Genomic DNA, 11,730 nt, shown 5'->3' on the forward strand with positions numbered 1-11,730 from the left:
ATTGCAATACAGGAGGCAGACAGAGATGGCTTTGCCTTTATATGGGAAGGTGTGCAATTTATTTTTACATATCTCCCCCAGGGATACTGCCATCCACTGACCATTGTTCATTATGCACTAGTGCAGGAGCTTGCTCAAATCCCTCCTAGGGAAAGGGTCAAGATATATCAATATATTGATGATGTTCTGACTGGTGGCTCTGATCCTGCTGCAGTGGGACAGACCCAGTCAGGAAATCACCCTGCCCACCTCGGGAACCTTCACTTCCCCCAACTGCACCAGAATACCCAGGAGATTCAGACTCCCCAGCAAATTCCCCAAGGGAGAAAAGAAGAGTACCCCAGAGTCAGACTAGAGCAGGACAAGGCAACAGCAACTTTTACCCCCTAAGGGAGGTTGCAATGGGAGGACCCCTTAGGTGTGGTGGAGTGGGTGGATTAATTTTTAGGACCAAATATTTATACCTTGGATTAAATGCAAGCCATAATAGCTATATTATTCACTGCCGAAAAAAGGAGGCATGATCAGGAGGGCAGGAATGAGAATCTGGGACCAACAACATCAGCAGAGCCCGGCAACAGATATGAAGTGGTCTCTAATTTGACCTAACTGGAATAATCAGAATGAAATTGATAGAGGCCATATGCAAGACCTGTGGATGATTATAGTCCAAGGTATAAAAGAATCAGTCCCTGAAGGCAGAATATTAATAGAGCTTTTAGTGAACAACAGAAGAAAGATGAAACACCTACTAAATGGCTTGAAAGATTGAGAAAAAGTTTACAGTTATACTCAGGAGTAGATCCTGCCACCCCTGTGGGGCAGGCTTTGTTAAAACTCAGTTTGTGGCTAAATCCTGGGTAGATATTAGGAAGAAGCTAAAAGAGATTGAGGATTAGCAAGAGAGATGAATGGATGAATTACTGAGAGAAGCTCAGAAAGTTTATGTTAGAAGAGAGGAGGAGAACCAGAGAAAACAAATAGGAGAGCAAACAAGGTCATGGCAATGGCCGTGAGAGAGGGACAGAGAGTAGCTTTAGCAGCGATGGGAAGGCCTGTCAGAGAACAAAAGGATAGACGCTCCTGGAAAGGAGGCAGTCATCCCTCCGACTTGGAGCGTAAAAATATAAGGGAAGTGGAATGTTTTTATTGCAAAAGGAAGAGGCATGTGTAGAAGGTTTGCCGAAAGAGAATCCAAGATGAGAAAATGTTCTCTGAAGATTAGTGGGGTCAGGGGCTCTATGTGCTGGGGACCCCAAAGAACAAAGAGCCCTTGATAAAACTTAAAGTGGGTCCTCAGCGACAAGAGGTTGAGTTCCTTGTGGACTCAGGAGCCAAAAGATCTACCATTCAGGCTTTACCTCCAGGTTGTAAGGTATCATCAGAAAAAGTTAATGTAATAGGGGCTAAAGGTGAACCATTGGAAGTCCCGATTCTTCATAATACAATTATTGAATCAATATGTAAATATGTGATTGGAACATTTTTATTAATGCCAGAAACAGATTATAATTTGCTTGGATGGGATCTGCTTATAGAATTAGGAATCAATTTGGAAGTGGAAGAAGAAGAACTCAAAGTTAGATTATGCCCCCTTACAGTTGCGGATGAAGAAGAGATTAACCCAGAATATGGTATATCCCAGAGACAGTGGGTAGATTGGATATTACCTCCTTTTGAAGTAACCATTAGGAACCCAGAGATCCTGATCAGAATCAAACAGTACCCTTTGCCACAAGAAGGCAGGAAAGGCTTAAAGCCTGAAATAGAAAGACTCCTTAATAAGGGACTATTGGAACCTTGTATGTCGCCTTTTAATACTCCAATACTGCCCATTAAGAAAGCAGATGGGAGTTATAGATTAGTGCATGATTTAAGGGAAATAAACAAAAGAGCTGTTACTAGGTTCCAGTAGTACCAAACCCTCAACGCTATTAAGCCAATTGAACCCTGAACATCAATGATATAGTGTCATCGACCTAAACGATGCATTTTGGGCCTGCCCTCTTAAAGCAGAATGTAGATATTATTTTGCCTTTGAATAGGAGAACCCTGACACTCACAGGAAATTAAGATGTCCTAGGTTAAATGTTTACCTCTGGCCCTACTAAATATCAGAACCCAGCCTAAAACAGATACCAGAATATCTCCCTTTAAAATGTTATATGGAATGCCTTATGATTTGGAAATGCTCCCTGATCACCCTCAAATTAAAGACGCAAGAATAATATCCTACCTAATACAACTAATGGCAAGGAGAAAACAACTACAATCCCGGGGAATGGTGGTACAAAGGCCTCCTTTGGACATAACAATGCATCAAATTCAACCAGGAGATAAGTATTGATTAAATCGTGGAAAGAATCTTCCTTGACCCCTTCGTTGGGAAGGACCCTATGTTGTTCTTATCACTACAGAAACTGCTATTCGAACTGCTGAGAAGGGGTGGACACATACCAGTCATGTAAGAGGACCAATAGGAGATTCGTCCTGGCAAGTGACCAGCTCTCCCGGGGATCTACGAGTCCCCTTCGAAAGACCTAAACGAACACTGTGAAAATCAAGGTACAAGACACCACAAAAGGACTCAATAAGTGAGACATTAATATTTTGTCCAGTTGAAACCTGTATTTGTTTCCCTTTTGTGTGTATAGAGTATAACATATGTAAAGAAGGCTGGTGGATTTATAATACATTTGAAGTGAACCTCCGATCTAGCTGTAACCAGTGTTACTGACTGGAACGGAGACTAACTGGGTCTTAAAATTGGAATAACAGGGAAAACAATTGGAAAAAAAAAACAACAATCCAACAACAAAAAAACAAACCAAACAAAAAAAAAACCTCACAACTCTAAAACTTGGTGGAAAATAGGTATTAAAGGAATAAATCCTAAAAAAAAAAAAAAGTACACTCACCCTAACTGGCCTACAAAATACCAACTTCAAATTCCCTGTCAAGGGCTTGAGCTTAAAGCTAAAAACTGGGAGGCCTATGTATCCTGGAGTAGAGGTAAAAACATACCCCTGAAGAATACGACTGCTGCCAAGAAGAATATGACTGCTGCTCTACTCAACAGAGTAGGCAGAGGAGGCAGATACGTACACCAGTGGGGAAGAACTTCAAATCCTACTCTGAGGGAAAAATGTCTCCCAAGAATTAAAGGCCAGAAAGGGGTACAAAGCACCTTGACTCTAAAGGAGCAAGCCCCCCCCCCCTTCTATAGAAGTTGTGAAAACTTTCAGAATCCTACCAACCTTCTATTGGAGTTATTGGACTATCTGGATAACAAAGAAATGGAGTTTCTACCCTTCTCAATCCATTCTGAGCATACTACTCATAACACGTATACCACAAGCATGGGCTGGACTGAACCACCAGTCCCATCAACCTTTTGAATGGACCCTAACTACTTAAAGAGGTAACCAAAAGAAAATACAGACTGTAATAACATCAGAGGCACCATCATTTGTAAGTCCCCTGTGTACACTGGTGCCCGTAACACCTTGCACCCAGGATTCAGCATTTTATATTAGCCCCAGTTCCAACCCAGGAAAAAGCTACTGCAATTATCCTGACCAATTCTATTGTAAGTATTGGGGATGTGAGACTATAGCCTCATATGGGGTACCAGGAGCAGGGCCGTTCATATTATTAATTTTAATCTTAACTTTTGGTCCTTGTATATTCAATGATAGTAGCAATCATTAAGAATACATTAGAAACAGATCATTTAATGATCATGGGAACTAAGTGTGAACCTCTGTGAGGAACACCAAAAATGGAGGAAACTTTCATCCTGAGCCAGCAAGCACTCAAAAGATTTGATGAACAACATGGTGAAAAGAAAAAGGGGGGATTGTGATAGGTGGTAAACCGTCTGTTCATCAAATTCAGTGAACTGTAATATGAACTATTGCATATTGTATAATACAGCAAATGCTTAATTGCACTAACATGATAGTGTAAAAAAAAAAAAGTGACAGGAAAGGGGAGGGGGGAACAAGAGAGGAAGCATCTGTACATCAGAAGATGTGGAGAATTGCAGGTGCATAACTGAATAAAACAGGAGGATGTTCACAACCATGAATCTCATTATGCAAAAAGATTACTGGGCCTAGACTGATAAGAACTCTGCAAACTCAGAGGATCATCACATTCGAAGCGAAAGGTGAAACATACATTGTGAGGAGGACCTACGGCCTTCCTCCCAGAAGACCACCCCCCCACACCCCCCCGATTTGAAGAACCCTGACTGTAGTTTTAACAACTTCTGCGCAAGGGTAAAGGACTGATAATCTAATTACCATACAAAGCGGGAGTAGGTGCGTTCAAGTAATGAATATGTACAGGTGTATAATGACTATGTAATACTTTGTAGTATAAGATTGAAACAGAGTGCCCTGGAGGGTGCAGTCTGTTGTTGAAGCAGGAGACTCCCCGGCCGCCCAGCGCTGTTTTGCTTGTTGCTGCTTGCTAAATAAATAAATTGGGAACTCTGACTCAGCCAATTTTAAGAAGTCAGTTTATAACACAACCCAGGATGCTGTGGCCTTCTTTGCCACAAAGACACATTGCTGGCTCATGTTCAACTTGGTGTCCACCACGACCCTTGGATACTTTTTTGCAAAGCTGCTTTCCAGCTGGTTGTCCCCCAGACTGTGCTGGTGAACAGATATTCATAGATGCACAGTCTGTGCCTGTAAACCTGTAGCACAGCAACAGTGGCTGGCAGAGACCTTTGTAAATCATTATGTCCAAATGGCCACTTGAACTGGGGCTACCACCAACACTACAATAGGTGATCTTGTCTAGTAAGGTCCTGAAAACCTCCAAGGGCATCTACTGCAATGTTTTTCCACCCTTAATCTAAAAACACATCCTAGTGTCCAATCTGGACTTCCCAGAAGAGTTTGTGGCCTCCATGTCTATACCATCTGCCACTGCTGAGGGGAGTTTGCCTTTGTCATTTTTGTAACTCCCCTCCAAGTAGTTATGTTTCCTCTTTAATTAATCTTTTTAATTATGCTACTTTAATGAGGATCCACTTTATAGGATGCCAAAACTGCTATGTGATATTTTGTAACAGGGTCTGAGAAATTACTTTCTATGAAAGTAGTATTTGGTTATCCTGTGGTTGTCTGCACATAACTTTCCCACCTAGTGAAGTCAAACAACATCAGTCATAAATAGGAATGAACTAAGGAGATCCAATGACATTTATTTTTCTTTAGGTTCAAATTCCTTCTTCTCATTTTGAAAGCATTTGTATTTTATGTTCCACAACTATTAATCCACTAGTAACAATTTAAACCTCATAGCTACTACTGTGAGTTACTTCTGCAGCTGATAATCCCCAAAACGCTCTTAAGGACCAGAAAGAAATGCTTTCTTCTTTACTATTCCCTGTAAATGATATTGGCTGCAATCTCCAAGAGCCCTGAACATATCTGAAAACTGTTTTCCATGTATTCCTATGAATACTGTAAAGTCAGCTCAATCACACTGCTCTAGGCTTCTGTGATCACCTGGAAGCTTTCTGGAGAGAGATCTAGGACTTATTCCTGTTAGGGCATCTGGCTAAAAGATTATTTTTTTTCCCTAGGAGATATACCAGAGTGAGTTTAGAGCTCCTGAAGGCACACTGAATGGTGTATCTATTTAGTCAGGCTTTTTATTGCCTTTTGTTGACCATTAAGAGGCTTTCTGGCAACTGCATGCAGATTGACTACCATCAATGTGTTTCTCAGGCTGTCTGTGAGGTTGGTTTTGCTCTCATCTGGTCTCATCTGATTTTGGTTTTTCAGTATGATTTCTGTTAGACATCAGTTGCTGCCAAAACAGGCATAGAACATACTTTAGAGTAAGCAGATATTTAGATAAAACATTTAGTGAAACTGGACCTCACCAAACACTTCTTTTCACATAGACATGCAATGGTTTGGGGTACTTAGGCCAAAATCCAAAGCTGTGACTCTTCACACTAATTTTAGGTGTATGATAATAAAAGTTTCATCACAAGCGATTTTAATCAGAGTGCTCTGCTTGTTCCTCTCCTATCTGGAAGGCTCTATTTTATTAAAATAGATGTGAAAGGAATTCCTTACTCTACAAAATATTGGGGAAACTGAAACACCACAACCACCTGTACTTCCCCCTCACTCAAGAAAAATCAAAAATGTACTTCAAGCAGGATTTTTATCCTACTAATATTCTGGCTTGTCAGACTAAGCCACACCATTAATTTTAGCCAAGTGATCACTGCATTTGTGGGGTTTTTGAGCTTGCATTTAAAATCCCTTCTTCATTTGATTTCAAATTCACATTGGGTATTTTAAGCATGAAATTAATATTCTACCAGCTATGTGAACAGAGTTAATTTGTCAAAAAACAAACTACCAGATAATTGTCAACTACAAATAATTGTCTGCAGTCTAGTCCAGGATTTCTGTATTACTCTTGATTAGGTGAAAAGAACATAAGAAGTAAAAAAAAAAAAAAAAAAAAAAAAAAAAAAAAATCACATTTCACAAGCTGGACTTTCAAAACTGTAATAATGCAGCACAACTAAATCCAAGAAATTGGAATTTATGCCACTGCACTATTAGTCTGTCCAGGAACTATTTTGAATTGAATAGAATTGCAAAAAAAAAAACCCCACTTAAGTCCCTCAAAGAGAACATTCACCAAGGAATAATTCATAAGTAACCTACTGGTAAAGCTACTTCATGTTTCAAGTGTTATATCTGGTCCAGCAATTTTGACTTATCTAATGGTAAAACTTCCTGATTTTAAATTGCCATAATTTCCTCCCCTCATGTCTAAAGCACCATACAATGCATTGTTTAAGCCAGAGCAAGTAGCCAAATGTACCAGTTCCCTAAAGAATGGTAGTAAGTCACCTTTTATTACAGCAACTTGGTAGTTACCACATCCACTCCAAGTATGGAATTACCTCATGAAGCAGATAGATACAAGCACTGATGTGACAGGGCACATAGCCTGAGATCTGCAATATTAGCATGTTATTGATAAAATGCATCAGCTAAAACCAAACTAGGTTCCCAGGAACTGGATAGCTGCATGGGTGTAATGGCATGAAGGTGACAAATTTCTGCTGCTCTTACCTGTAAAAATATTCTTAGGTGTACAGTAACATCAGTGAGGCAATCAAAAATAAAAGCAACAAACATCTCAATTAGGTGTGTCACACAAGACTACATCCCTTTGCTTGTGAAATTTTCATCACACCCTTCTGACACCTCTGAACTAGTTTTGAGATCTGCCAGGAAAGGATGTCAGAGAGGCAGCTCCTGAATGTGAAAGTGATTGACAAGTTGAAGCTATTGTAATATTTAAATCTGGCACTAAAAAAATCTTAACCCAGTTTCTTAAGCTCTCTTTAAAAGTATTCAGAAATACTCCTCATTCTTGCCAAAATAAGATAAAAATAAAGTAATGTCCTAAGAGAAACAGGTACCATCCAGATAACTTTTAATGAAAAAACATGGCAACACTTCCCTAGGTATGGTTTACAGCTTAAGTTTAGTCCTACACCATTAAAATCAAAGGATGCTTGCTTTACTAATCTGTTGTCACCTATGTCTTCTTATTCTTAGTGTGGGTGCTTTGCAATTATCAGGGCTAGCATAAATGACACAGCCAGCATAAAGATGAACCAATAACCAAATTGCATTTGATACAAAAGGGCCAGTACATGAGTGAGCACTGGGGGTACAAACAAGTCAGATTATACATAATTGACTTCAATCCTACTGACCCCAACAATGACACCACACAACCAGCAACAGGTGGAATAAATGGTGAAATACAGTCTCTCATAAGAGGAACAGGAGATCACCAAGTCAACAAGCCAAATACATAAGACCAAGGAAGCCACATACCGAATCTCTATACAGCCTGTGTTTACAAAAGCCAGACCTGACTGGAGCCCAGTTCCAGTGAGACAGAAAATCATTACCAACAGGAAACTGCAAAATACACCCACCTCACAAACAGACACTGCCCCTTCCTGCAAGTGGTCCCAGCTTTTATCCCCAAGTGGGACACCTGACCTTTTTTTACTTAATGTGGGACAGTTGGGGCTCATTTACCTAATGGCTGGAGCTCCCTGCAAGGCCAGCCACACCCTGGAGGGAAGCTTAAAGGTAACTCACCCCCCCTTTGTGAAGGGCTGTGGGAATCACCCATATGTCAACCTTAATTTGGGTCTTGGGGTTGAAACCCCAGCATTTCAAGCAGGAATATTAATACATAGATATTGTTTTATACAGCACAGGTGCTCTAGGAACCATACTAAGAGTTCAGTGCAGTATGCACAGGTGCTCTAGGAACAATACTGAAGGTAAGCAACCACAATGACCAAAGAACTCCATCAGTGAGCAGTGATGTCAGAAGAGGAACTGGAGCGAGATGAGAAGAACTAGTCAGAACTGTGGAATATAATGGACATTTGAAATTGATGATGAATTAGGACTGTATTACATGTTATGAAGAATCATATAAATATAAGATGCTTTTTGTCAGCTGTTGCCACTTACTGAGGTGATGGCCCAACTCTGAGTTGTTAATAAAGCAAGCCTGGAGATATCCACAGTCTGGTAAAATCCTTTAACAGTAGTGACGCAGTAAGCTGTTTACCTTTGAGCATATGGGCTCTCCTATTGTAATGTGTATCTCTGGGTGTGCTGAGGCAGCATGTCTGACTCCTTGTAGCTGCTGAACCATAGCTGTGATTGGTACTGTGGCAGACACTGGCTGATCACCACTCTGCAGAAGGGTGAAGGTGTGGACAGGTTCCAGGCTGGGGAGAGATGGAGCATGATACTGGATTTCTAGTTTGGATGGTGTAAGCACTAGTGACCTGATCCCTGGAGGGAAGCGTCCTACAGATATTTCAGGGGATGCACTGATTTTTAGCTAAACCCATCACTGTCATTTCATAAAATCGTATAGAAATCAGCAAGCAAGAAATGCAAGATTTCAGTAAATCTGATTTCCAGATGGAATAAGGGATCATTTTGTTTAACTATGAACTTTATGCAGTAACTCATCACAGAGTATTTTATTGATGACTTACTATCAGCAATATGTTCATGCAATTTACCCAGCTGGGCCAGCTAGAAACAGTCAGGAGAGGAGGGGAGGATGATAAAATGTAATGTGTATTCTCCCAACGCAAGTTTCTTCACAATGGTAAAATGCAGTGCCCTACAGAACAGGTAGTTTTCCTATATGATTTGCAGAGTTTTGCTTTGTTTCTTGCAGCAAGGCATTTACATGAAGACAGAATAACTTGGCTAGCTTGGCTGTTCTCTTGACAATGTGATACAGAGGCAATCTACTTAGTTTACTTAAAGCTACAAATAAGTACAAGCCACAAAATACAGAGATAGCATCCTGTGGTGGTTTAGGCCCTGCCGGGACCAGAGATACATTGCCGTTGTCACTCCCCCACCCTCAGGCCAGACAGGGCTGCAAGTGAGGCACAAAACCCAGGGTTGAAATAAGGAGAAATTTAATATAACCGTGTAATAAATAACAATCTGAACAACAGCAGTAGCAGTAATAACAACCATAAACAGCAATAACAATAAACAAGACAAAAGATATATAAAGAAATACTGCAAGGGACACAGCCAACCTGCCGCGTGTGCTTTCCAGGACCAAAGCCACAAAGGGAAGCTGCCCACGCTCCAGTGCAGTACTTGACAGCAGTATGGTATGAATAACCTGGTGGGACATCCCTTCCCCCTGCTGGGGAAACTTAACCCTATCCTAGCTGAACTAGGGCATAATCCACCCCTATATTCTATACCTTCTGCGTCATGTCCAGCTGCCATTTAGCAGTTAACAATAACAAAATAACAATTTACAAAGGCACAGAATAATTCATGGCATGTTCTCACCCAGAATCAAGTCCCCCTGTGGTACGCATTGGACCTCTCCATCGTCCTGCATCACCCATGAGGTACACCCAGGTCCTTGAGCAAAAGCAATCCCATGGATGGGTTTGCCTTTATCTTTGCCTGGCACAGGACTAAACCAGATCATTTTTCCCAATATATTCCTCATGCACACCACAGGGACTTTATACCCATCTACAGCATGTGGAAGTTTTGACTGATCCGGGCCAGCTCGATTGGCAGATCCTCTTGTGTTGAACAACGAGATGGCCTTTGCCAGATGAACATTCCGGTTTTTTTGAAGGTCCCACCTCCCAATGCTTTCAATGTGTTTTTTAACAGTCCATTGTAGTGCTCAATCTTCCCAGAGGCTGGTGCATGGTAGGGGATGTGATAGACCCACTTGATGCCGTGTTCTTCTGCCCAGGCATCTATGGGGTTGTTTTGGAAGTGGGTCCCATTGTCTGACTCAATTCTCTCTGGGGTGCCATATCGCCACAGGACTTGGGTCTCAAGGCCCAGGATGGTGTTCCAGGTGGTGGTGTGGGATGCTGGGTAAGTTTCCAGCCATCCAGTGGTTACTTCCACCATTGTGAGCATGTCATGCTTCCTTTGGTGGGCCTGTGGCAGTGTGATGTAGTTAATCTGCCAGGCCTCTCCATATCTGTATTTCAGCCATAGCTCTCCATTCCGCTGGGGCTTCACCCGTTTGGCTTGTTTGATTGCAGCACACATCTCACATGGTGTCAATAGTGAGGTCCACCCCTCGATCTCGAGCCCACCTGTATGTTGCATCTCTACCTTGGTGGCCTGAGGTCTCATAGGCCCACCAGGCTATGAACAGTTCTCCTTACGCTGCCTGTCCAAGGCCACCTGAGCCACTCTAGATTTTAGCTGCTTGCTCTGCCTGCTGGTTGTGTCGATGTTCATCAGTGGCCTGACTCTTCGGTAAGTGAGCATCCACGTGGCGCATCTTCAAAATGAGGTTTTTCACCCGGGCTGCAATATCCTGCCATACCTTAGAGGCCCAGATGGTTTTACCCTTATGATGTCAGTTGCTCTCTTTCCATTGCTGCAACCATTTTCATAGGGTATTTGTCACCACCCACGAGTTGGTGTAGAGGTGGAGCCTTGGCCACTTTTCTCACTCAGCAATATCCAAAGCAAGCTGAATGGCTTTCACCTCTGCAAACTGGCTCGATTCACCCTGTCCCTCAACAGCTTCAGTGACCCATCGTGTGGGACTCCATACAGCAGCCTTCCATCATCGATGTTTTCCCAAAATGCCTGAAGACTCATCAGGGAACAGGGAATATCGCTTCTCCTCATCCGGCAGCTCGTTATATGGTGGGGCCTGTGAGAGCTGAGAAACCAGGCCTGTGAGAAACTAAGACAAACAACCTGGGAAAGCAAAAGTTGAGGCTGATTGAAGAAATGCCTCAAACACTCCCAAGACAAAACCATGAGTCACAGGGTGCTTTCTGTGGAGGCCAAAGCTGATAAGGCTGCCCGATGTATCTGGGGGAGAGAGCCCTGTGGAGACAGGACGGCTCTTCTCTGGGGCACCTGGGCAGATTTCAAGGGCCATGTGTCTGGTGAATGAACTTTGCTTCATTATCCACGAAATGCATATTAAAGTTGACACCCTTCAATATGCTAACGAGGGCTGTCATGATCATGCTAGTGACATCATCCCATGAAACACCTTACCCCTCCCCGTACATGGGATACGTAGGTCTGTGGGTTATCTAGGGGACGGACCCAAGGAAAGTGGGTATAAATCAAAGGGGAGAAGAAAGGGCTC

At 42.1% G+C, this 11,730-nt stretch overlaps 1 long non-coding RNA gene across 1 annotated transcript in view; it reads right to left on the bottom strand.

The window, feature by feature from the left end:
- The window catches only part of LOC113490407, a 4,402-nt gene extending 827 nt beyond the window's left edge, over positions 1 to 3,575 (bottom strand). Inside the window, exons 1-2 of the long non-coding RNA XR_003400230.1 lie at positions 3,565 to 3,575; positions 2,940 to 2,942 (exon numbers count right to left, since the gene is read on the bottom strand). This is a non-coding gene — a long non-coding RNA (uncharacterized LOC113490407). The remainder of the gene's footprint in view (positions 1 to 2,939; positions 2,943 to 3,564) is intronic.
- Between the last annotated feature and the right edge of the window lie 8,155 nt (positions 3,576 to 11,730).

The sequence above is a fragment of the Athene cunicularia genome, assembly GCF_003259725.1.
Source record: "Athene cunicularia isolate RWA chromosome 1 unlocalized genomic scaffold, athCun1 chr1_part2, whole genome shotgun sequence".
NCBI lineage: Eukaryota > Metazoa > Chordata > Aves > Strigiformes > Strigidae > Athene > Athene cunicularia.